This window comes from Lepidochelys kempii, chromosome 1 (assembly GCF_965140285.1).
Source record: "Lepidochelys kempii isolate rLepKem1 chromosome 1, rLepKem1.hap1, whole genome shotgun sequence".
NCBI classification, from domain to species: domain Eukaryota; kingdom Metazoa; phylum Chordata; order Testudines; family Cheloniidae; genus Lepidochelys; species Lepidochelys kempii.
In genome coordinates this window covers 100,343,247-100,370,969 of record NC_136380.1, presented here as the reverse complement: position 1 = coordinate 100,370,969, position 27,723 = coordinate 100,343,247, and the positions used below count along the sequence as shown (strand labels likewise).

The 27,723-nt window shown below is 42.9% G+C and overlaps 1 protein-coding gene across 1 annotated transcript in view; it reads right to left on the bottom strand.

Annotated features, from left to right (window-relative positions):
- UBAC2 (UBA domain containing 2) overlaps nt 1-27,723 on the bottom strand; it is a 165,404-nt gene that overhangs the window by 94,601 nt on the left and 43,080 nt on the right. The window lies entirely within an intron of this gene.

Sequence of the window (27,723 nt, the reverse complement as noted above, 5' to 3'; positions counted from 1 at the left end):
ATAATACTGGCAATCAAACCTCACATTTCATGATATAACCTAATTCCCAGTGAGAAACAGAAATTCTCTTCACTCTCTGCAATGCGCAGCACTGCACAACTGTTTAAACTGGCTAGGTGCATAACGGGGATTTTTCACGTGCCTGCATTGTGTTATGGCAAATTAAACAGACTATTCCACTAGCCTGTTATACTGAATAGTGGTCAGTAGGTGGCAGCATTTATGTGATCATTATCAAAATCGGGACATCTGGTCACCCTATGTTTGGTGGACCCCTGAGAACCACTGGTTTAGAACCACTGTTGTAGTGCATAGTGATGTGGGTCACCAAAATGCTGGAACTTCCAAGAGCAACAGTAAGAAAAGGAGGACTTGTGGCACCTTAGAGACTAACCAAATTATTTGTGCATAAGCTTTCGTGAGCTACAGCTCACTTCATCGGATGCATGAAGTGGAAAATACAGTGAAGAGATTTATATACACACAGACCATGCAAAAATGGATGTTTACCATACACATTGTAAGGAGAGTGATCACTTAAGATGAGCTATTACCAGCAGGAGAATGGGGTGGGGGGGGAGAGAAAACCTTTTGAAGTGATAATCAAGGTGGGCCATTTCCAGCACATTTGCGGGCGCGGGGGCGGGGGAGGAATAAACAAGGGGAAATAGTTTTACTTTGTATAATGACTCAACCACTCCCAGGCTCTATTCAAGCCTAAGTTAATTGTATCCAATTTGCAAATTAATTCCAATTCTGCAGTCTCTCGTTGGAGTCTGTTTTCGAAGTTTTTTTGTTGAAGGATAGTCAGTTTTAGATCAGAAATCGAGTGACCAGAGAGACTGAAGTGTTCTCCGACTGGTTTATGAATGTTATAATTCTTGACATCTGATTTGTGTCCATTGATTCTTTTATGTAGAGACTGTCCAGTTTGACCAATGTACATGGCAGAGGGGCATTGCTGGCACATGATGGCATATATCACATTGGTAGATGTGCAGGTGAACGAGTCTCTGACAGTGTGGCTGAATTGATTAGGCCCTATGATGGTGTCCCCTGAATAGATATGTGGGCACAGTTGGCAACAGGCTTTGTTGCAAGGATAGGTTCCTGGGTTAGTGGTTCTGTTGTGTGGTGCATGGTTGCTGGTGAGTATTTGCTTCAGGTTGGGGGGCTGTCTGAAGGCAAGGACTGGCCTGTCTCCCAAGATTTGTGAGAGTGATGGGTCGTCCTTCAGGATAGGTTGTAGATCCTTGATAATGCGTTGGAGAGGTTTTAGTTGGGGGCTGAAGGTGACGGCTAGTGGCATTCTGTTATTTTCTTTGTTGGGCCTGTCCTGTAGTAGGTGATTTCTGGGTACTCTTCTGGCTCTATCAATCTGTTTCTTCACTTCAGCAGGTGGGTATTGTAGTTGTAAGAATGCTTGATAGAGATCTTGTAGGTGTGTGTCTCTGTCTGAGGGGTTGGAGCAAATGCGGTTGTATCGTAGAGCTTGGCTGTAACAATGGATCGTGTGGTGTGGTCTGGGTGAAAGCTGGAGGCATGTAGGTAGGAATAGCGGTATGGGGTGGTGTTTATGTGACCATCGCTTATAAGCACTGTAGTGTCCAGGAAGTGGATCTCTTGTGTGGACTGGTCCAGGCTGAGGTTGATGGTGGGATGGAAATTGTTGAAATCATGGTGGAATTCCTCAAGGGCTTCTTTTCCATGGGTCCAGATGATGAAGATGTCATCAATATAGCACAAGCAGAGTAGGGGCATTAGGGGACGAGAGTCGAGGAAGCGTTGTTCTATGTCAGCCATAAAAATGTTGGCATACTGTGGGGCCATGCGGGTACCCATAGCAGTGCCGCTGATTAGAAGGTATACATTGTCCCCAAATGTAAAATAGTTATGGGTGCACTGTTCCTCAGACGTTCTTGTTAACTCCTGGAAATGTGCTGGAAATGGCCCACCTTGATTATCACTTCAAAAGGTTTTCTCTCCCCCCATCCCACTCTCCTGCTGGTAATAGCTCATCTTAAGTGATCACTCTCCTTACAATGTGTATGGTAAACATCCATTTTTGCATGGTCTGTGTGTATATAAATCTCCTCACTGTATTTTCACTTTATGCATCCGATGAAGTGAGCTGTAGCTCACGAAAGCTTATGCTCAAATAAATTGGTTGGTCTCTAAGGTGCCACAAGTCCTCCTTTTCTTTTTGTGAATACAGACTAACATGGCGGCTTCTCTGAAAAGAGCAACAGTGCAGCATAGAAGACAGAGAGGGTGCATCTCTATGTCAATGGCAGTACCGAGAGTGTAAGAAAGGGGTGAAGCACTCTTATATTCCATTTAATTCTGGAGATGCTTAGTGACATGTGAGCATGGGAAGGTCACTGTCACAGCCATACTAGCATCCCAGTAACCCTACAGACTATTTGAAACTTTCATACTTTCTCTGTTAAAAACTGTGCACGGACTAGCCTACCCAAGCTAGCTTGAATCCAGCTAGCGCAGGTAACAATAGCAGTGAGGACGTGCAGGCTTCAGAGCAGGCTAGCGAGCCGAGTACACACCCAGGGCCTGTGCCGAGCTGGTACTACCTGAGGCCTGCATGCCACTGGTCTTCACTGCTATTGTTACCCTCTCTAGCTAGCTGGATTTAGGCTAGCTCAGGTGGGCTAGCCTGCGCAGATCTTTTGCTATGAAGACATACCCTTAGATTTTTAGAACCAAGAGAGGCAATTATGTTTACCTACTCAAGCCTCCAACATAGCACAGCAAAGAAAAAAGGGATCCCAGATCCTTCTAGCAGCAACTGCACCTCTCCTCAGATGGTACTGTGTGCTCTGGTACCTTGCTGCAACTAATCTCTGGATCAGCACATGTACACCTAACAGAGGGAGAGTCCACAGAGTCAGCAGGAGTGTATGAAGAGGAATAATGTTACAGCATTTTGTTGAACATAATACAGAAACTGGTAGGTTATTTTAGAGAGATGTCAGGGTTGATTTAGTTCCTGTGGCAATTGCTAACTCTAGGGGGGCAAATTAAGGTTGTGTGCAAGTGTGGTGTGATAGACATTACCTTAAATCTATATTTCCTAGTTTTCAGAGGTTTAAGTATAGGTGCATTTCACATGCTACAAGGGAACAAGGCACTGCCAGTCAATCTTGAATCTGCAGTACATTTTTGAGCAGCGAATACCTGTACATGCTTCAGCAAACTAAGCCCATATTTTAAAATAAAAACCAAAAAACTGGAGTATTTATTACATTGGTGAGAGGAAGTTAGCTGATTTTATTATTAATGATTTGCAGCTAATATGTGCAATCTCAATTTAGTAAAACGAAGTATGCTTAATACCATACAGCATATGTCTAAGGGTATTTCATTCAGCTCAGTGAAAAATTTTCTCTTTCAGTGAAAGGCTAGAGCAGGGGTCAGCAATCTATGGCACGTGTGCCAAAGGTGGCACATGAGATGATTTTGAGTGACTCTCACACTGCCCAGGTCCCGGCCACCGGTCCCAGGGTCCTACCGCCGGCCCCCTGCCACCCGAGGTCACATCCGCCGGCCCTGCTCAGCCCACTGCCACCCCTGGGTCCCGACCACCAGTCCCCGGGACTCTGCTGCCATCGTGGGTGTGACGGGTTGGATCACAGAAACCCCCTGGGAGCTGCCATCTGATGTGTCAAGACTACTTCTGCTCCTGCTTTCCTGCCCTGGCAGCTTAGGACTTCAGTGCCCTGCCTAGTTTGAGCCAGACCCGCTAACCTGCTGCTAACCCAGACCAGGCCTGAATCACGTCATCTAACAGCTGTAGGCTTAACTGAATGCAGTTTACAGAAGTATTCCTGTCCTTGACACTCAGATGCTCAACTCCCAATGGGGTCAAAACCCTGAATAAATCCGTTTTACCTTGTATAAAGCTTATACAGGGTAAACTCATAAATTGTTCGCCCTCTATAACACTGATAGAGAGATATGCACAGATGTCCCATACTCTGGGTTAATTAATAAATAAATAAAGAGTGGTTTTATTAAATGCAGAAAGTAGAATTTAAGTGGTTCCAAGTAGTAACAGACAGAACAAAGTGAATTACCAAGCAAAATAAAATAAAACCCGCAAGTCTATGTCTAATCAAACTGAATACAAATAAAAACCTCACCAGTTCCAGTAAGCTCTTTTTTACAGACTAGCCTCCTTCTAGTCTGGGTCCAGCGAGCACTCACACCCCTGTAGTTACTGTCCTTTGTTCCAGTTTCTTTCAGGTATCCTTGGGGTTGGAGAGACTATCTTCTTAGCCAGCTGAAGACAAAACGGAAGGGTCTTCCATGGCCTTAAATAGACTTTCTCTTGTGGGTGAAAACCCCCTCCTCTCTCCTATGCAAAGTCCAGCTCCAAGATGGAGTTCTGGAGTCACCTGGGCAAGTCAAATGCCCATGCATAACTCACAGTTTTTACAGGCAGAATCCATTGCCCACATGGTATCTTGAATGTCTCCAGGAAGACTTCGTATGTGGACTGGAGCATTCCAAGATCCATTGTACTTTAAGCGCTTCTTGATTTGCACATTCTTTTCTCAAGAAGCTGACCAAATGCTTTAAAAAGGTTACTTAAAAATCAAGCCAGTACATAGCCAATATTCATAACTTCGAATACAAAAATGACACATGCATACAAATAGGATTAATAGTTTCAGTAGATCATAACCTTTACAGAGATGTGTTACATGGCATATGTAGCATAAAACATATTCTAGTTATGTCATATATACATTCATAAGCATATCTCCATAAAGCCTTATGGGGAGCACAGTCACAGTGGGATCCCGGCCACCAGTCCGGGGCTCTGCTCCTGGTCTCGGCCCGGGGCTCTGCAGCCACCCCCAGCTGTGGCCCACTGGCCCCAGCCTGGGGCAGTGAGGGGTGCAGACCGGGGCAAGAGGGGGCACAGCTTAGTAGCCCACCTTAAAAATTGTTCCAGTGCCACTGTACTGGGATATTTTTAAGTCCTGATTTGCTGCTTACATCACTATCACATCACGTGGAACAGCGCATTGCATTTGACGTTATGCGTGCCGTCTGTCGCAATTTTTCCCCCCACTGTAAGTTGAGGGGTACATTTGACAAAACGTCAGCTCCTAAGAAAGCAAAGTTAGATGTCCATTCATTTCAGCCTTCTTGGACAGACAAATTTGGATTTATTCAAAAGAAGGACCATGCTGTTTGTGCTTTCTGTTGTGAAAGTGTTGTTTGTCCCACATCAAGTGTTCGATGACATTTTCAAATGAAGCACGAGGAAAACCTTTCTTGATTAAGCAGACAAGACTGATCAAAAAGGCAGTGGCAGGATATGAGACGCAAAGCAGTGTTGTTAAATGCTTAAGTGTAAGTTAAAAATCAAGCCACAGAAGGAAGTTACAAGATTGCACAGTGCATTGAAAAATTGGAAAGCTGTTTACAGATGGGGAATATATAAAGTTTTTCTCAGCAGTTTGGAGGTTTTGTTCAATGATTTTCCAAATAAAGATGCATATCTAGAATAAAAGAACTGCCTGTCTCTGACAGAACAGTGAGATACACGTAAGCGAAATGGCAGAAAACATTAGCGAAAAGCAGACAATTATATTCAAAGACACAGCAGCGTTTAGTGTTGCCGTTGATGAGAGCCATCACCAGCAGGAGAGTGAATTTGTGTGGGGGGGTGGAGGGTGAGAAAACCTGGATTTGTGCTGGAAATGGCCCACCTGATGATCACTTTAGATAAGCTATTACCAGCAGGACAGTGGGGTGGGAGGAGGTATTGTTTCATATTCTCTGTGTATATATAAAGTCTGCTGCAGTTTCCACGATATGCATCTGAGGAAGTGAGCTGTAGCTCACGAAAGCTTATGCTCTAATAAATTGGTTAGTCTCTAAGGTGCCACAAGTACTCCTTTTCTTTTTGCAAATACAGACTAACACGGCTGTTACTCTGAAACCTGTTGATGAGAGCGTGGATATAAACGACATTCCACGTTTGGCAGTTGTTGCAAGATATTGTGCTTCCAATGAAATCCAAGAGGAACTTTGTTGCCTAAAACCTCTGCATGGCACAACAAAGGGGGAAGATATAGCGGAATCTTTTGTAAACCATTTTGAAGAATGAGAGTTGACATTAGAAAAATATTTTGTGTGACAACAGATGATGCTCCTGCCATGGTAGGAAAACAGAAGGGATTTGTAAAGTTACTTGAAGATCAAATTGGCCTCCCAACAGTCAAATTTCACTGTATCATCCATCAAGAAAACCTGTGTGCTAAAATTTCTAAATCAGAGCTTAATAATGAGATGAATACAGTGGTGCAAATTGTAAATGTCCTTGTTGCTCGATCTGATTTGACTCACAGACAGTTTCAAGTACTGTTAGAAGAGATGGACAGTTCTTATAATGACATTCCACTTTACAGCAACATTTGGGGGTGTGACAAAATTCTGTCCTTGCCTCCGTGGGTCCTGCGTTTCCTGGCAGATTTCGCTAGCCTCAGAGGCTCACTGTGACCCTCCACCTAACCCTTCTCTCTCTAGAGGCAAGGGTCACAGTCTACTGAGCCATTTTCATCATAAGCCAGCAAGGGAGGTGAGGAGAAGTTATCCTTCCTTGCACAGTCTCTCTTGTCTCCCAGTCTCAGTGATTAATCAGGGGGCAAAGGGGGGTGAGGGGGGAGCCTGGGCCCACCCTCTATTCTGGGCTCCAGCCCAGGGACCCTAATGGTATCAGCTATGGTAGCTGACCTTTTAGAAACATGACATATACAATCGCCTGAGCTACTTCCCCCACAGCAGCCCTCACTTCCTCAAGCTCCACTTCACCCTTACCTCAGGGCCTCCTTCCTTGTGCCTGATATGGTGTGTACTACTCAGCCTCTCCAACAGCACAACTTCCTCCCACAGCTCCTGACATGCACACCCACCTGACTAACTCGAAGACTTTTAACTAGTTTCAGCCAGCCCCTGATTGGCTTCAGGTGTCCCAATACCTAGAATCATAGAATCATAGAATCATAGAATATCAGGGTTGGAAGGGACCCCAGAAGGTCATCTAGTCCAACCCCCTGCTCAAAGCAGGACCAATTCCCAGTTAAATCATCCCAGCCAGGGCTTTGTCAAGCCTGACCTTAAAAACCTCTAAGGAAGGAGATTCTACCACCTCCCTAGGTAACGCATTCCAGTGTTTCACCACCCTCTTAGTGAAAAAGTTTTTCCTAATATCCAATCTAAACCTCCCCCACTGCAACTTGAGACCATTACTCCTCGTTCTGTCATCTGCTACCATTGAGAACAGTCTAGAGCCATCCTCTTTGGAACCCCCTTTCAGGTAGTTGAAAGCAGCTATCAAATCCCCCCTCATTCTTCTCTTCTGCAGGCTAAACAATCCCAGCTCCCTCAGCCTCTCCTCATAACTCATGTGTTCCAGACCCCTAATCATTTTTGTTGCCCTTCGCTGGACTCTCTCCAATTTATCCACATCCTTCTTGAAGTGTGGGGCCCAAAACTGGACACAGTACTCCAGATGAGGCCTCACCAATGTCGAATAGAGGGGAACGATCACGTCCCTCGATCTGCTCGCTATGCCCCTACTTATACATCCCAAAATGCCATTGGCCTTCTTGGCAACAAGGGCACACTGCTGACTCATATCCAGCTTCTCGTCCACTGTCACCCCTAGGTCCTTTTCTGCAGAACTGCTGCCTAGCCATTCGGTCCCTAGTCTGTAGCTGTGCATTGGGTTCTTCCGTCCTAAGTGCAGGACCCTGCACTTATCCTTATTGAACCTCATCAGATTCCTTTTGGCCCAATCTTCCAATTGGTCTAGGTCCTTCTGTATCCTATCCCTCCCCTCCAGCGTATCTACCACTCCTCCCAGTTTAGTATCATCCGCAAATTTGCTGAGAGTGCAATCCACACCATCCTCCAGATCATTTATGAAGATATTGAATAAAACCGGCCCCAGGACCGACCCTTGGGGCACTCCACTTGATACCGGCTGCCAACTAGACATGGAGCCATTGATCACTACCCGTTGAGCCCGACAATTTAGCCAGCTTTCTACCCACCTTATAGTGCATTCATCCAGCCCATACTTCCTTAACTTGCTGACAAGAATACTATGGGAGACCGTGTCAAAAGCTTTGCTAAAGTCAAGAAACAATACATCCACTGCTTTCCCTTCATCCACAGAACCAGTAATCTCATCATAAAAGGCGATTAGATTAGTCAGGCATGACCTTCCCTTGGTGAATCCATGCTGGCTGTTCCTGATCACTTTCCTCTCATGCAAGTGCTTCAGGATTGATTCTTTGAGGACCTGCTCCATGATTTTTCCAGGGACTGAGGTGAGGCTGACTGGCCTGTAGTTCCCAGGATCTTCCTTCTTCCCTTTTTTAAAGATTGGCACTACATTAGCCTTTTTCCAGTCATCCGGGACTTCCCCGGTTCGCCACGAGTTTTCAAAGATAATGGCCAGTGGCTCTGCAATCACAGCCGCCAATTCCTTCAGCACTCTCGGATGCAACTCGTCCGGCCCCATGGACTTGTGCACGTCCAGCTTTTCTAAATAGTCCCTAACCGCCTCTATCTCCACAGAGGGCTGGCCATCTCTTCCGCATTTTGTGATGCCCAGCGCAGCAGTCTGGGAGCTGACCTAGCCTTCTCCCTGCCTTCTGGAAAGTTCTTAATTGGCCCCAGGTGTCTTAATTGATCTGGAGCAGCTGCCATTTCACTTATCCTGGTACCAGGGATTTGTTTAGCCTGGAGTTCATATATCTATCTCCCACTACTTTTCTGTAGCCATCTGGCCTTGCCCCGTCACAGTGGCTAAGCCGTGGCAAGGTTTTGGTGCGCTTTGTTTTGGTGCGCTTTGTTTTGATGCAATCAAGGCCTTTTTGTTGGAAAAAGGACAAAACTACCCCGAACTGGATAATGACAAATGGCTGTGTAAGCTCATGTTTCTAACTGACATCACCACTCACCTAAACGAACTCAACCTCCATCTCCAGGGTGCGGGGAAAATGGTTCTGGATCTTTATGAAACCTGGAAGGCATTTGTTGTAAAACTAGCAGTTTTTTCTCGGGATATTCGAACTTCGACTTTCCACTATTTCCAACACATAAGAGCTACTGACATATTGCTACTGACATATGCAACGAGATTGGCATATACATGCAAGAATTGGAATCAGAATTTTCTGACAGATTTCAAGATTTCCAGTGATTTGGCTCAACGATTTATTTTCTAATTAAACCTGAAAAGTTCAACGAAAGCAACTTGGATTTGTCTGTATTTCAGTAGATGGGTGTTGAAGATTTCGAAATGCAGCTCATTCAGTTAAAAAGCTCAGAATTGTGGGAATCAAAGATTGGAGATCTGCGGAGTGCACTTAAAGCTACAGAGAGAGATCATGGGGCCTTTATTCTGACCTGCTGGACATCCCTGCCAGTGAAATTTAACTGTTTGAAGAAAATTGCGTTTGCAACACTTTCAGCATTTGGATTCACATACCTGTGTGAACAGGTATTTTCACACATGAAATCTGTCCTCTGTCCCTGTCGAAGCTGGTTAACAACTGATCACTCAGAAGCCTGTGTGCAGCTTAAAGTATCCAAATATATGCCAGACATTGGAAAACTCAGCAAGGAAAAGCAAGGGCAAGGATGACGCTAAACTGGTAAGATCTGTATTTTAATTTAAATTTTAAATGAAGCATCTTAAACATTTTAAAAACCTTATTTACTTTGCATGCAACAATAGTTTAATTATATATTATAGAGAGAGACCTTCTAAAACGTTAAAATGTATTACTGGCACATGAAACCTTAAAAAGAGTGAATAAATGAAGACTTGGCACACCACTTCTGAAAGTTTGCTGACCCCTGGATTAGAGTAATGATCACATAAATGCTGCCATCTACTGACCACTATCCAGTATAACAGACCAGTGGACTAGTCCGTTTAACTTGCCATAGCATGACGCAGGCACTTCCAAACTCTCAGAAAGGTGAAAAACCCCCATTATGCACCTAGCCAGTTTAAACAGTTGTGCAGTGCTGCACATTGCAGAGAGTGAACAGAATTTCTGTTTCTCACCGGGAATTAGGTTATATCATGAAATGTGAGGTTTGATTGCCAATATTATTACAGAATTACAAATACTGTTAAAGGTTCTAACATCATTCATTTCAATTTAAAATCTAGCCAGGCTGTTTTTTCTCTTCTTTGGAACAAAAAAGTCACAAATTAACTATAATATATAGAAATATTAACGCTCTTATAGTCTGAATTTAATTTTTAATCTTTTATTTCATCTTTGTTCTCATGTTATGTGATAAACCTAAAAGGAGAGTGATCACTGTGACATACGAGTTGATATGTTATTCTCCTAACTCCAGACATAGAAATAATACATCCAAACAAATAGGATGAACACACTCAGTAGATCATAAGCTTTGTAATGATACCTTACAAGAGACCTTTTGCAGAAAGCATATTCCAATTACATTATATTTACACTCATAAGCATATTTCCAAACATATGGAGTGCAATGTCACACCCTCCTCCTGAACTTACTGCCGGAGTCTTGGACACTGTCCATGGCAGAGGCAGTACATGTAAAATTCCAGTTTGTCTCTGGTCACACACCCTCCCAGTACCTTTAAACCCTACGATGTCATTCTTAGGTGTCCTAGCAAAGTTCTGGGTTCCTGGTCCCTGGGTGCCTGAAAACATGTTGGGGTGCAGTATTGCTAACAGTATTCAGGTAGCAATATCGGTTAAAGTGTAGGTGTCTTGGCATTTAGCCACCAATGCCATGAGGCAGCGTGCCTCAGTTTCCCCTTCCACACAGCAGTGTTGGCCTGCTATGCTTCTGCTGCTGTGCCAAGCTCTAAGCATGTTTACAGGTATAAGCTGAAAAGCAACATGCTTGTGGGACGGTCTGTTACCATCCCTAGCATGTACAAACGTTTTTTCCATAAATGAGGTAGGTTCCACATCTTTAAAGGGTTTACCATTAGTATTAACTCCCTTGTCTTGACCCAAAGATGAAGTAGCAAAAGACACAAGATTAACAGTCAATTTATGACAGACAGACTTTGTTCACAGTTTGGCTTGTTCAGTGTCTATTCCATTTTTCAATCTCTTTGTATACCATGGTAGGTTCTCAGATACAGATTCTTCTGCCTCTTTGTAGAAGGCACTCAATTCAGGCATGTGTTTGAGGTTTTGGCAAGAAAAGCAACCATGCAACCATGCCTGCCCTCAGCCCCTCCCTCTGGAATCTCTTTCTGTTGGACCCCACCCCTTTGTGAAGCTTCCCAAATGCAAAGTTTTCCTTCTTCCAGCCTTGAAGAGGCAGTGTTATCTCTCACAAGGGTAGCAAGAACAACATTTTTCAATGGAGTGCTTTGGATTGGTAAGATTCCCTTGGTTACCCCACTCTCTGTTCCCAAAAAGTCAGCTGGGTGGACTCTCCCCTCCAGGAGATCTGAGCCCCAGTCTTCCCTAAAAACCTGATTTACAGGTGAGGGGTCTGGCATTTTAGATGCAGATCCTTCATCCTCCTCCTGGGGAAAAGCCTCACTACAAAAGGTGGGCAGACCCTCCTGTCCCCCCTCACCTTCCATCTGGACTTTGCTCTCTGGGCTTCCCTCTTAGGCAGACACTCCTTCCAAAAGGGAAGGTGACCCTGATCCAGCTGTGGGCTCACAGCTACCAGCTATGACAGACCCTTCACTGGCCACCAAAATCCCCCCTCCCCTTTCACTCAGGTTGGGCTTGCTTCCAGCTACAGAGTCCCTGGGGTCTGTTCCCACTGCAGCAGTCACCAGTCTTCCATCTCTGGGATACATATCTCTGTGCACCCCAGTGAAGAACCTGTCCCCTGCTGACCTGCAACTTCCTGGCAGTCAGCAGCTGGGAAGGCCTCCCTGTTATAAGGTGGAACATCACCTCAAGGAAGATGATCACAGAACAGGAGATGGCTCTATCCAGCCCTTCCCCTAGAGACCCGCCTTGAGCCCCGAGGCTACAGGAACTGGTTAGGACCATTCCTGCCCCCAAAGCTGCATTCTCCACTGTTACAGAAATATTAACGCTCTTATAGTCTGAATTTAATTTTTCATCTTTTATTTCATCTTTGTTCTCATGTTATGTGAATTTAAAGAGGAATTAAAGAGACCCTCTCCTATTCCCCCAGCAGCACATGTGATTTCAGCCTCCCCCCCGGGGCTTTTAGCACAAGAGTCCTTCTTGCTGCTAACAAACCCTGGGACAGATTCTGCCACGTCAAAAAAATCATTCCCCAGTAGAAACAGTGCAAAATTGTGTGTTACTGCTGCAACAGTCAGTTTAGCCTGCAAATCACCAGTTTCCATGTGTACCATAGCTAAAGGTGCAAGGACTTTGTAACATCCCACCAATTCCAATTCTGCCATTTTTCCTGGTAACAAATCCTTCTCCTGGATCAGGTCCCCCCTGACCATGGAAATTTCTGCCCCAGTGTCTCTCCATCCTTGGAGCACTTTGCCATTAAACTTAACAGCGTGCACATGCTCAGTGCTTGGTTGTGTAGAAGCAACCTTTACAAATCCTGTGTGGAAAGAGGCAGCAGCCTGGGATACCCCTATGCTCCGAGAAGCAGCAGCTTGAGTTACGCCGCCTGTTCCCACTCAGCCAAGGACATTTATTCCTCAGGTGCTCAGTGGACTTACAGCGACAGCACTTTCTGGGCTTCTCTGCTTGTACAGGAGACGTGGGCCGAGTAATGGGGGATGGGGAGGTGAACGCCTAGCCTCCTTTTTCCCGGGGTAAAACGGTGATTCTGCTTTCCACCCATCTTGTACCCCTCTGCCGGTGGTTTATGTTTAACTGCAGCTTGTGATTGCTCGTCAGAGCCTGCAAACCCAGCTAATTCCCCAACTGCAATCACCTTTTTGTCCCACAAATACTGTTTTACATCATCACTGCACATATTCAGGAACTGTTCCTAAGTAACCAAATCACACATTTCTTCAAAGCCTGTAATGCCTTTTCCCCTTACCCAAACAAATCTCTCATTTCATTTACATAAGGCACATTACTCAATCCAGATCCCCTCTTACAACTCCTGAATTTAACCCTGTAGGTTTCAGGTGTAATCTGAAACTGTTTCAAAACCAGTTCCTTAAATTTACCATCGTTTGAAGCATCATAAATAGGCATCTTATGGAATATGTCCAGAGCTCTCCCAGTCAATTTTGCAACTAAAGTGGTGATTTTTTGATCTTCAGGAATTGCATGGAGAGTGCACAGTCTCTGAAAGGTGATGAAATATTCAGCAATATCATTGGATTCATCATACTGTGGACATAACCGCTCCCATTTATGGATTTTGGGGGAAGTAGAGCCAGATGCTGAAGGGTTGTGTCTCTTCCACTCCATTACAGCCAATTCATGCTTCTGTGTCTCAATTTGGGCCTGCATTTCTCTGTCTTAACTCCAGGGCAGCTTTTTGTGTTTCAATTTGAGCCTGTTTCTGGGCCTCCATGGTTTCCCTGGCCACAGCTGCTTCTTTGAGCCTCATTTCTGCCTGCCACATTTGAAACTCACGGTCCTTTGCCTTGTCTTCCACTTTCAGTCTGGCCAGCTCTAGTTTTGTAGCTGTCTCACTGGTAGTCATTTTCTTGCTTTCTTGTGCTTATTTCCCTCACTCGAAATAAACAAACAGAAAATAACAAACCAGTAACCACTCTGTCTGTTCTCCAGCCACCACACGCAAAACTCACTTAAAATCACCACCAGTGTCTCAAAGCAATCAGCTGTGCACAGATCCTGTTTGACTACACCACCATGACGGGTTTGGTCACAGAGACCCCCTTGGGACTATCAACTGATGTGCTGAAACTACCTCTGAGCCCATTTTCCCTGACAGTTTGGGACTCCAGAACCCTGTCTTGTTGAGCCAGACATGCAAGCCTGCTGCATCACAGACCCCGGGTCTGAACTACGTCCCCAAAGCTGCAGGCTTTAACTGAAAACCACTCAGCAGGTACTCCTGTCTCCAGCACCCAGACACCCAGCTCCCAATGGAATCCAAACTCCAAATAAATCCGTTTTACTCTGTATAAAACTTATACAGGGTAAACTCATAAACTGTCCACCCTCTATAACACTGGTAGAGAGATATGCACAGCTGTTTGCTCCCTCAAGTATTAATCACTTACTCTGGGTTAATAAACAAAAGTGATTTTATTAAGGATTTAAGTGGTTTCAAGTAATAACAGAGAGAACAAAATAAGTTACTATGCAAAATAAAACAAAACATGCACGTCTAAACCTAATACATTAAGAAACTGAATACAGGTAAATATCACCCTCAGAGATGTTCCAATAAGCTTCTTTCACAGACTAGACTCCTTCCTAGTTTGGGCCCAATCCTTTCCCCTAGTACAGTTCATGTTAGTTCCAGCTCAGGTGGTAACTAGGGGATTTCTCATGACTGCAGCCCCCTTTGTTCTGTTCCACCCCCTTTTATAGCTTTGGCACAAGGCAGGAATTGTTTGTCTCTCTGGATCCCCATCCCTCCTTCTAAATGGAAAAGCACCAAGTTTAAGATGGATTCCAGTTCAGGTGACATGATCACATGTCACTGTAAAACCTCCTTCTTCATACCCTAGTAGCTGGAAGACACCTACACAGGAAGGCTTGAAGGTAAACAAACCCCATTCACAGTTCATGGATTCTGAGGCACACATAATGGCTTCCACTTAACATGTTTACATTAGTAATACAAGTTTATATCTTATTATCCTAACTCCAGACATAGAAATAACACATGCAAACAAATAGGATAAACATACTCAGGAGATCATAAGCTTTGTAATGATATCTTACAAGAGACCTTTTGCATAAAGCATATTCCAGTTACATTATATTTACACACATAAGCATATTTCCATAAATATATGGAGTGCAACATCACAGTAACCTCCATTTATTGTGAAACAAGAGTGACCAGATGGGGATGTATTCCGGAATCCCCAGGGCAAAGATAAAGAAGTGTTAACATATGGGAAGTTCTTGGGGATTTTTTTGGAGAAGGCTAAGTAGACAAGTGCAGGCTGGGCTTAGGTAGCTCATGTTCACCAAATTCTAATTTTATCCTAAGCCATGTCTACATTAATTTTTCAGAATATTGTGGAATAAACCATTCTGGAATACATCCCCATCTGATCGCTCTTGTTTCAGAATAAATGGAGGTTACCTATCTGTAACTACAGGTACTTCAAGATGTGTGGTCCCTATCTGTATTCCACACATAGGTATGAATGCGTGCCCTGTGCTCGAGTCTGGAGAGTCTTAACAAGCAATAAGAAAAGGAGTACTTGTGTCACCTTAGAGACTAACCAATTTATTTGAGCATGAGCTTTCGTGAGCTACAGCTCACTTCATCGTCCCTCCTCACGCTCCAGACAAAGGGCATAAGAGGCAGTGTGGGCTGATGCTACTCCAGATTCTGTTCTTACCATGAAGCCAATAGGCTCTGAAGCAGGGTGGGCAGGGGGCAAGTAGTGGAATACAGACATGGACCACACATCTCAGAGAATCTCCAGTTACAGGTAAATAAACTCTATTTCTTAAAATGTCTATCCCTATGTGTAGGTCACACATGGATGACTGACAACCAGTATTCAAACCAGAGGCAGGTCTGAGGATGTCAGCAGTAAAGGTGCTTGAAGAACTGCAGTCCCCACAACTGCATCTGCAGCAGAGACCTGAACTAGTGTGTAATGTTTTGTGAATGTGTGAATAGAACTCCAGGTAGCCACTCTGAACACGTCCAGTATCGGCACCTCCTGTAGAGATGCTGGGGAAGCAGCTTGTGCTCTTGTGGAGTGTGCCCTTACCCCTTCTGGAGGAGGCATATGCATTCATTGGTAACACATGATGATGCAACCAGAAATCCATTCTGAGATTCTCTGAAAAGATATTTCTTGTCCTTGTGACCTTCTGCTATAGCAAGAAATAGTCTTGATGATTTTCTGATTGGTTTGGTCCCGAGAATAAAGTATTTTCTCTTCAACAGAAGCATGGGGTTTCAGGAAGAACATGGCTAAGTGGACAGGTTGGTTGGCATGGAATTCAGAAATTAATTTAGGGATGAATTTAGGATGAGGGTGAAGGGAGACCTTCTCCTTGTGAAAAATGGTAAAGCGTGAATCGGCCATGAGTGCTCCCATCCCATTCACCCTTCTGGTTGAAATAATAGCAACTAAAAATGTGACTTTCATGGAAAGGTGGGACATAGAGCATGTGGCCAAAAGTTCAAGTGGTGGTGAGTATTGACAGGACAAGACTGAGGTCCCACTGAGGTGTTTGGTTTAACCACTGACAGGTCCTAACTAGGCTCTTCAGGAATCTGTTGATGAGTGAATAAAAATGGAGCGTCCATCTACTGGAAGAAGGAAGGCACTAATCACTGTGAAATGGACTCCAAGGAGCTAAAGGAAAGACCCAAGTTCTTCAATGACAGGGGATAATCTAAGATGACTGAGGTATCTGCAGATTCTGAGGAAACAAGAGACAGACTTGTTGAAAGTCTCTGAGTAAGGATAAAAGGGGTACAAAAAAGAGGGTGATCTCATGGTAGGGGTCTACTACAGACCACCAAACCAGGAAGAAGAGGTGGATGAGGCTTTTTTTAAACAACTAACAAAATCATCCAAAGCACAGGACTTGGTGGTGATGGGGGACTTCAACTACCCAGACATCTATTGGAAAAATAACAAAGTAGGAAACAGATTATCCAACAAGTTCTTGGAATGTATTAGAGACAATTTTTTATTTCAGAAGGTGGAGAAAGCTACTAGGCGAGAGGCTGTTCTAGATTTGATTTTTACAAATAGGGAGGAACTGGTTGAGAATTTGAAAGCGTAAGGCAACTTGGGTGAAAGTGATCATGAAATGGTAGAGTTCATGATTCTGAGGAATTGTAGGAGGGAGAACAGCACAATAAAAACAATGGATTTCAAGAAGGCAGACTTTAGCAAACTCAGGGAGTTGATAGGTAAAATCACATGGGAAGCAAGTCTAAGGGAAAAAACAATTGAACACTGTTGGCAGTTTTTCAAAGAGACACTATTAAGGACACAAGAGCAAATTATCCCACTACGTAGGAAAGATAGGAAGTATTGCCAGAGACCACCCAGGCTTAACCAGGAGATCTTCAATGATCTAAAACTCAAAAAAGAGTCCTAGAAAAAGTGAAAAGAAAAGGAGTACTAGTGGCACCTTAGAGACTAACCAATTTATTTGAGCATAAGCTTTCGTGAGCTACAGCTCACTTCACTTCACGGCTGCTACTCTGAAACCTAGAAAAAGTGGAAACTCGGTCAAATTACAAAGGATGAATATAAACAAATAAACACAAGTATGTAGGGACAAAAGTAAAAAGGCCAAGGCACAAAATGAGATCAAACTAGCTAGGGACATAAAGGGTAACAAGAAAACGTTCTACAAATACGTTAGAAGCAAGAGGAAGACCAAGGACAGAGTAGGCCTGTTATTCAATGAGGGGAGAAAGACAATAACAGAAAATGTGGAAGTGGCAGAAGTGCTTAATGACGTCTTCGTTTCAGTTTTCACCAAGAAGGTTAGTGGCGATTGGACATCTAAAATAGTGAATGCCAGGGAAAATGAGGTAGGATCAGAGTCTAAAACAGGGAAAGAACAAGTCAAAAATTACTTAGACAAGTTAGATGTCTCCAAATCACCAGGGCCTGATGAAATGCATTCTAGAATACTCAAGGAGCTGACTGAGGAGATATCTGAGCCATTAGCAATTATCTTTGAAAAGTCATGGAAGACAGGAGACATTCCCGAAGATTGGAAAAGGGCAAATACCATCTATAAAGAAGGAAATAAGGACAACCCACGGAAGTACAGACCAGTCAGTGGAGATTGTGATAAGAGAGGGGACCAAAAATCAAGGTCTCTAAATTCTATGATGCCTGCATGAAGGCTCAGCTGGATGCCAGTAATAGAATGTTTGTGGAGGGAGCAGTCTTGGCCTATATGCCTGCCTGTGGCTCTCTCTCTTCGGAGCTGTGGTGTAAATTCCCAAGAATCGATCTAAAGCAGTGTTCCCCAAACTTTTTATGTTGCAACTGTCTTACCTATAATGCAATCTATCCATGCTCCCGCCAGGGCCGGGAGCGGAGTCAGGGGCCAGGAGCCAAGGCCAGAGCCGAAGCTGCAGCTGGGGCCATGGCCAGGAGCAGAGCCAAGCCAAAAGCTGGGTGCAGGTGCCGCTCCTGGGAGTAGGGCCGGAGCCGGACTGTGGACGGGGGCCGAGGCCGGAGCCTCAGCTGGGGACAGGGCTGGGGCTGGAGCGGAGTGAGGGCACAGCAGCGCTGAGTGGCACTCCCTCCCTGCCCCCCTGAATGTTCCTCTGTGCCCTCCTATGGGGACACACCTCACACTTTGGAGACCACTGATCTAGAATTCTTCAATGAGTGCAGAGACTCATTAGTATTATCACTGAACAAGTTTGAGTCAAATCGTAAATCCTCTGTGGTGTTCTGCACCTCCCTGGGGAACCTCAAAGAGTGAAGTCAAGAATCACACCTCCGAACCATAACAGTGGCTAGCTCTCTAGATGCTGTGTCCACTGCATCCACCTCAGCTTGCAGGAATGTTTCTGCTGCTAGTCAGCCTTCCTGAATGAAGGATTGAAATTGGGGTCTGTCTTTCAAGGGGAGGTTTGTCTTAAAGTCTGCCAATCTAGAGTAATTGTTAAAATCGTATTTCACTAATGAAGTCTAATAGTTAGTGATACAGAATTGCAGGCTCACAGAGGAGAATATTTTTCTTCCCAAAGGGTCCAACCTCTTTGAGCCCTTGTCAGATGGGGCGGTCTTAAGATGTTGTAACCTTGCTCTTTCCATGATGCAGTAATCATCTTAATGCATTGCAGGATGCCCCATGTAGATGCAAAGATTGGATTTTTCCTTAAGGATGTGGGTAGCCTCTTAAGATACATAAAAAAAAAAGAGAGGGAACCAAATGGCATAGCTAATCTTTTTCAATCTCAAACCAGGCCTATGCGTATACAGAGTTACTGGGAGGGAGTGAGGGGGAACCACCTTACAATAGGACACATTTGGAATGCTACACAATATAGACAAATCTAGCAACCTCATATCTCCAGTTCCCCTGGATTTTTTAAGGGTCTTGTGTGACAAGCAAGCCTGTGTTTTATCCCATATAAATTTCATGATAAGCCTATTGATTTGAGCAAGGGAAAGACCTTGAAACATAAAAGGCTAATGGTTTAAGTCAATCTTGGACAGATACTCATTTTTGCTATTTTTATTCTCCCCAGAAAGGACAGAGAGAGGAGACACCACCTCTTTACATCCTTGGAAATTTATTTTAATGTATAGTCCATATTTATAGAAACACTTTTGGGAAGATTAGGACAAATTTTAACACTTAGATAAGTTATTTTCTTGCATATTTGAGATGGAAAATGCTGAAACTTTTGGATATATGCATTGCAAGAGATCTTTCCAAAAATATCAGCTACATTCAGTAATGATGGGATTGAGGAGGATGAATTCTTCAATGGTACAAAAATGTTGCCAGCATATAAACAGATTTTGTATTCTTTCCTGTTTACGGTCCCACTTTCAATGGCTGAGGGCTGGCATATGTACATTGTCAGTGGTTCAAGAGAGACATTAAAAAAGATGGGCGAAAGCGGACAGCTCTGTCATGTCCCTTTTTCTAGATGAAATGTGGGAGAAATAATTCCATTAGTTGATAATGAAGTGTGGGGACAATCGTATAATACATTGACTCAATTCAGGAATACTGGTCCTGATCTGACTGATTTTTTTTTTTTAAAATCAGAAGCTCTCTTTGCATCTAGAGATGAGGCTATGGAGCAGCGGTTCTCAACCTATTTACCATTGCGGGCCACATATGCGGTCCGCAATGTGTTACGTGGGCCACAGATTGAGAACCATTGCACCAGACACACAGTGGTCCATCCAGTCCTGGGCTGCCAGCCTGCCCCTTCCCCTCAGGGACAGACCCGCACCACATGCCACACCGACCCCCTGCTCCCTGCCAGACCGGAGCAACCAATTTTGGGCCACAGCTGTGTGCTAAATGGAGCCACAGGTTGAGAACCACTGCTATGGAGGGAACATCTGATATCTGAGCTTGCTGGATCAAGTGAGCAAATTTTCTCATATTAACAACAGCCAATCTTCCTTTAATAAAACCAACCTGACGTGTGTATAAATGATGTGATGATGGTATTCAGTCGTGTCGCTAACATTTTTACAGTTATTTTGCAATCTGTTTTATATAGAGATATGGGGCGGCAACCACCTTTGTTATTTTATTCTTACTATTGTTATTCTTTAAAATGAAGGTAATTAAAGTAGTTATGTCACAAGACATGGTTCCTTTTTGGAATGTTTAAGTGAAGACTTTTGAAAGAATAGAAGATAGCAGATTACAAAATGTTTTGTAGAAATCTGCCAGAAAGGCATCACTCTCAGGAGCTTTGCTGGAATTCGTATATTTATAGCCTGTTTGATCTCTTGTGTTGTGATAGCTTTATCCACAAACTACACTTGTTCTGAACATAGGGTATGAAAAGGTAGGTTTTCGATGAAATGATCGAATTGGTCGACTGCTTTATATAAAGCTTGATATAATTAATCAATTTAAACAATTCTATCTGTTGTTTCAAGGACAACACTCCCATCTTCTTGTAATAAGGAAGAAATATTGCTGGCAGATAGTTCCATCTTAAGTGTTCTGATAAGTAGTTTACCTGCTTTATCTCCCCATTCTTAATACCTTTGTTTGACCCCGTTGAGTCAAATTCAACCTGGCTGGATAAGTATTCATTATAGTTATATTTGGCATTGATTAAAGAATGTAGGAGATTTTCATTATTGGGCTCAGTCTTGTGCATTCTCTGCAACTCATCTAGTTCCTTGTCCAGAGAGTCTAGTAACATGAGTTCCTCTTTTCTTTTGGGAGGCATACTTTATGCACTCACCCCTTATGATAGCTATCAGAGCTTCCCAAAAGATTGTATCTGAGGTAAATAAGTGCTTATTTTCTTGTATAAAGTTAGAGATGACTGAATCAAGTGCGGAACAAAAACTTTGCATCTTTCAGTAGCAGAGTGCTCAGCTTCCACCGAGAACAGTGGTTCTCAAATTGTGGGGCAGGACCCCAAAGTGGGTCATGACCCCGTTTTAATGGGGTCGCCAGGGCTGTCATTAGACTTGCTGGAGCCTGAAGCCGAAGGCAAAGCCCGAGCCCCACTGCCCAGGGCCAAAGGCAAAGCCCAAGAGCTTCAGCCTTGGGTGGCGGGTCTCAAGTTACAGGCCCTCCGCCTGGGGCTGAAGCCCCTGGGCTTCAGCTTTGGCTCCCCCGCCTGGGGCGGTGGGGCTCGGTGGTTGCCATTGCCCCTTCCCATCCCACGTGCGCAGGGCAGAAGGGCGTGGGTGGGCTCAGGCTTCAGTCCTCCCTCCTAGGGTTGTCTAGTAATTTTTGTGGTCAGAAAGGGGTCGCAGCACACTGAAGTTTGAGAACCCCTGACCTAGAAGATTTTAATGATGTGTAACCAGCATCTATGGTAAGTATAACTGGAGCATGATCTGAAATTAATTTATTATCAATAGCTACTTCTAGGCATCTTGCAATCAGTTCTGAAGACACAAGAAAAAGTCAATTCTGGAGTAAGAAGAACGTAATGTAAAGTGATCCTCCTTGGGGTGTCCCTATCTCAACATATTTTTTTTAAAAAATTCATTCATTAATAAACGAGGGTTGGCCTATTGTGCTTTGAAAGCTGGGTCTCATGTAATTGGATCTGTCCGATGTCTATCTAGTGTAGCACTCCAGTCACCTCCCAGTATTACAGGATTGCCTTTTTAATTGGAAAGAATGTCTGCAATGTCTTTAAAAAATTCAGAATTACCTCCACTTGGACTGTAAATGCTTCTTAGAATTAAGATTTTTGAGTTGAAACAGCCTTCAAGAACGTATCTTCCTTTGTGATCACACCAAAACGGTATATATTGAAAGTCATATTTTTATGAGTTAAAATGGATGTGCCTCTGCTCTTAGAATTCAATGATGAATGATATTCAACACCTAACACATCATCTTGATTCTATCGGCATATATTTCTGCTACATGAGTTTCCTGAAATAAAGCTAGATGGCACCTATTTTTTTTTTAAATCTGAGGTGTCTCAGGATTTTAATTCTTTTGAAAGGTTGATTAAATCCTATTACATTCCAGGAGCACACTCTAAGAAAATTCATGGCAAAGTTTTAAATGATATATTAAGACATAAAACCTAATTCTAAAGAGATGCATTTTCCCGTTAATATTGTAAAATTACATCTGTAGGGTACCATCTGTATTTATACATATTAGATACTGGTTAGTTTTAAATGAATGTATGCCTTCAATTAAGCCTCTAAGAATGTCAGGTATACAAAAAGACTTACGTTAAATATCATGTGTCTTCCAAAGTTTATTTGTAATAGAAAACAAAAAAATAGACTTAAAATATATTTGCATGTAGAGATGTTTAGACTATTATTAGATAATATAGGATGGGGGGAGTGGATGGAACTGAAGGCATCGGGGATCAGAATGTGCACACACTGGCTTGTTTTAAGTCAAATATTACCCTGTAAATATCACTGGGTATTCTAGAACATGGATAAGATATTCCTGCCTACAGAAATTTTTATGTATTCATAAAGACTCATCACATGTAAATTTACAATTGATTTGGTAAATCAAATATAAAATAGTGTAAAATCTAAATATGAAAAATACAATTAAAATTTTGTTAATAGTATGTCAAATACCATGTACATAATTGAATAACTAGTGCTATTTAAGGTTTAGGGTTATAGTCCACTTTATGTGTCAGGAGTATTGACTTTTCCAAGGGACTTGTGGTTACCATAATACAATCCATCAGAGACAGAACTAGCAAAGGTATTTTGTCTAGCAATGCAAGTTGTGATGATTAGTGAAGATAATACTTCAGTCATTAGATGGTGCTATATACCCCAGAAAAATGTTAAACTGTTACTCAATGCATTGCAGAGTTATACAGTTGTTATTGCTCAATTCCAAAGGAGATCAACAGAAGAGTTCAGCCTAACTGATTATCTACTAGGAGCTGGAAGATTATATAAGCAAATGTTACTGTATCTATAAGTAGGGTGACCAGATAGCAACTGTGAAAAAACGGGACAGGAAGTGGGGGGTAATAGGCACCTATATAAGAAAAAGTCCCCAAAACAGGACTGTCCCTATAAAATGGGACATCTGGTCACTCTATCTATAAGGATACATAGGAAAACAAACTGATTTTTAAACTTGAGGCATGTTTTTTATGATAATAAAATCATTCCGTTATTTTTTGCCAATCCTGGTCTCAGTCTTTCAGGTGTCTGCCAAGCTACAGATGCATTTTTACAAACTCTTGTGGAGCCTAATATATCCATAGTGAGGGTGGATGGGTACTTGATGCTCTTTTCCAGCTCTCTCCACCCCCAAAGCAGAATGCAGAAACAGTAGAAACACGTACGGCAGACATTCTCAGAAATCTGCCAACAGCAGAACTCAAACTCACAGTTGGTGAGTATGGTTCAGGTTCAAAGGCTGCAGGATATTGCCCTTAGCTACTCAGTGACTCTGTCATGTGCATCTCTTGCTTGCCACAGATAAGCAGTCCTATAAAGCACCTATAAAGTATGCACAAATCACTCTCTGGTTCACTGTCCAAACTTGAGCCACCCTGGAGAGACAACTTTCATCCCAAATAACTTTTGAAATATTGCTTCCCCCAAAAGGGCAGCGGATGCTGGACAACAGCAGACTTGAACCCCAACTGTGTGATATCAGTTTGGGGTGGATCAGAGCAACAGTTTGAGCCCCAGCTGTATGCAAAAAAACTATAAGAACTGTAAAAGGTTGATGTCATGTGATTTTTATAAGGGGCACTATATCTTACGAAGCCCTTGCTCAAACCACCCCAAATTTAACCACTAACCCCACACCTATCCCAAGCCCTAATGAGGCACAGCAAATTTCAAGATGATCTGAGCATGCATGTGGGTTATAATTCATTTAGAAAAATCAACTGTTAAACAGTAAACTAATCTCAACTACAGTGGTGTTTACTTAAAACAGATTTCAGGTTAAGTTTTCAACAAGTAAAGGCTGTGGTTAGTGCCCAATGAAGGTACGTGAACTCACCCACAACAACAAGCTTGGTAATAGTTAATAGATTGGGATATTGGAGACAGGCGTTTCCTGCACAGTTGAAGAACTGGCCTGAATAAGAAGTTTGAGTCTCCGCTTTCTTTCTGAGGGACACATTAAGCCTAATGGTGGTAAACTGAGAGAGAAGGAAAACATGCAAGATATAGCTTGTTTCCTACTAGGCTGAAGCTGTAGATAACTGCTCTCTTCAGATGCAGAACTCTCTGTATCCCCTGTGAAGCTCACACAGCGCAACAAACAGGCCAGGTGACTAACCCATTATGAAACTACTCCCCTTTTACTATGCTAGGAATACAGCAGTATGACAGGGAGAGAAAGAAACTAACCATGAGTTGCTTCCTTCCAGTGAGAATGACCGCATAAAGATGATCCCCAACAAAACCATATTCTTCCCTCACAGTAATTTCACAATCATGATGACAAGGGAAACAAGACTGAGTGGGGACCTGATAACAGTCTTCAAATATGTAAAGGGCTGTTATAAAGAAGACTGAGATCAACTGTTCTCCATGTCCACTGAAGGTAAAACAGAAAAGAATAGGATTAAATCTGCAGCAAGGGATATTGAGGTTAAATATTAGGGAAAACTTTCTAACTCTAAGGATAGATAAGTACTGGAATAGGCTTCCAAGGGAGGTTGTGGAATCCCCATCATTGGATGTTTTTAAGAACAGGCTGAACAAACATCTGTCAGGGAAGGTTTAGGCATACCTAGTCCAGCCTCAAAGCAGAGGCTGGACTTGATGCCTTGTATTTCTATGATTCCATGAAACACACAATACTGGGCATTTATTTTAATAGGAGCTAGAAGTAGGGGTAGGCAGCCAAAATATGCGCTTCTTCTCTTCTTGTTGACAAGAAAGTGGACCAAAAGAAGGAACCAAAACCAAGTAATTCCCACAACAGAAGGAGAACCTCTGGGGGGTAAAACATAGCCACCAACCCTCTCACTCTTAGCACATCACCACATTTAGGGCATGTCTTCACTGCAGAGTTAACCTGGAAGATTAGCAACCTGATCTTAGTACCCACACTAGCCTAGCCCAGGACTGAACAGCCACACCACAAAGCCATACCAAAGTAACTGTGTCTTCACTGGTGCTGCACTCACCTAGGGCTCACTAGGGTTTCTGGGGGCATATCCCATGGTGCCTGGTGCTGCAGTACACTGAGCCACTCTGACTTTTTCCCAGAGAACTATGGGAGAATGCGTCTGTCCTTCTGAGTACATGCAGGGAATTAAGGGAAGGCACTGGAGAACTATCAACACTTGAGTTGTTTTGCCTGCATCCTCACTACAAAGTGGGCTGGTTACCAGCCCAAATGACAGCAGCATCTGGATTTCAGTTCCTATCCCAGGATGGGCCAGGAAGCCGAGTTGAAAGCACCATTAAATTCAGGTTAGAGACTTGTGTGTGTCAACAGGAGCCAGGTTAGAGAAAACACCCAGACATAGCTAAGGTAGCCAACCTGAGCCAAGATGTCAGTCACTACCCTACAACAAAGTCACCATCACAAGAGATGCCAATTAAAGTCCATCCCTTTAACCTTCTCTTGGCACTGTAGCATAGAGGAAGAAGATAACTTGAAACAAGATCTCTACACCCTTCACTGGTAGTCCAATGAGGCAACTACATGGCATCTTCAACTTCATCTCCTGCTCAACAGGAGAGAGAGTAAGGCCAGCCATTTTCCTCTAACATGAACAGCAACCTGAGGGAGCTCACTGCACAGCATCCCTCCCATCCCGAACTAAACACACAGCTGTTTTCCGTCCAGAGCCAGAATTAATTCTGTACTTGTTTTGCATTTTCCATTTGTTTATATGGTATACTGTATGCTACTTCTCAAATAAGAAAGTATTCTTGTGGGGGGAAGGAGGAGCTCGGCACCCTGGATACTCTCTTCCATGAGTTCTGCATAGGATCCAGCGTGACATAATGAATGCTGGAGACCAAGAAAAAGCATTTCAGGGAACTTTTACTCAGTCTGAAGATATCACACAGGTGATTCACTCCACTGTAAGTGAACTTCAGTGTTCTAACATTGTTGAACTACAACACCAACTGCCACCTTGCAACCCTTAAAACACACTAGTTTCTTAAGATGTTTAACATTTTATGATTAAGCAGTGTCTTAAAAGATACAATTTTACAAGCAATCACCACAAAATCATTTTTGAACAAAAGCTGCAGCATCCTGAGAAGCTGGGATGTATTAGGTGTCTAGGGGGGTTGACTGGCTAGAGTTTAATGCTTGTTTCATTTGGAATGACTTTGAAATTATCACATGCGTAGCTCAAGTTTAGTTCCTCTAAACTAGTTCCATATGAAACAGTTAAAGATATCTCACTCTCTGACTATACGACCATGCACACTGACGTGAGTGATGTAAATACCTATCCACTAAATTCAGGCTGAGGCCAACAACCCGTTTTCATAGAGAAGTGACAGGACTCTAGGTCTCTAATAGAATGCAGTGATGCAAATTAGGACTTTGATTCCACTTCACTAAGGCCCAAATCCTGCAGGTCTGTCTTGATCCTTACTTCTGAGAAACTCCTACTGACATTATTGAGAGATTTGCTAGAATAAAGATTAAGAACTACAGAATTTTTCACTATATGATGAGTGTCACTGTAATACATACAATAATTGCCAAATATCTAAAAATATACAAAAAATTTCAAAACAGATTTTATCTGGCCCTGATAAAGCAGTATAATTAACATGGGACATACTAAAGGGCTCATAACATTAAATTTTTTATTTGATTAAAAAAAAAAGATGTCATTTCTCTTGTCAAAGGAAATACTGAAAATACTGATGTTTCCCGTCATGTGCCTTTTATTAAAAAAAAATGATCCCCAGGTGTAAGAACAGTTTATAGTGTTTTTCTGGCAAGCTCTCAGATGATGGATATTTAGTATTATTTTAGAAAGCTATAAAAATATTAAAGCACCATTACTTTGCCAACAAGAAAATATAGATATAGATACACAATGCATACAAGAGATTCAAGCTTTCTATTTCAAATGTAATGAGTTTCTTTCATTTTCAGGCTGACTACCAGTTCAAGGCAATGCAAGTACAATGGGGATTTCCACAAGAGGAGATTATGGTCTGTGCAAAATATTTAAAACTCTATTTATCAGAAACTTCCTTTTAACCAAAACTTGGTTATTTCCCTCATGCAAATAATGTATTCAATAAACATCAATTATCCAAATATTTTTGATATTCCCAAAACACTTCAGCCAAAGGGAGTTAGTTGTATTACGTATGCTCTGCAAAGAAACTGATTTTAAAGACAGAAATATTATAAAAGTATACCTGCTGAAAAAATGTTAGAATTCTGTCAGCCGACAAAC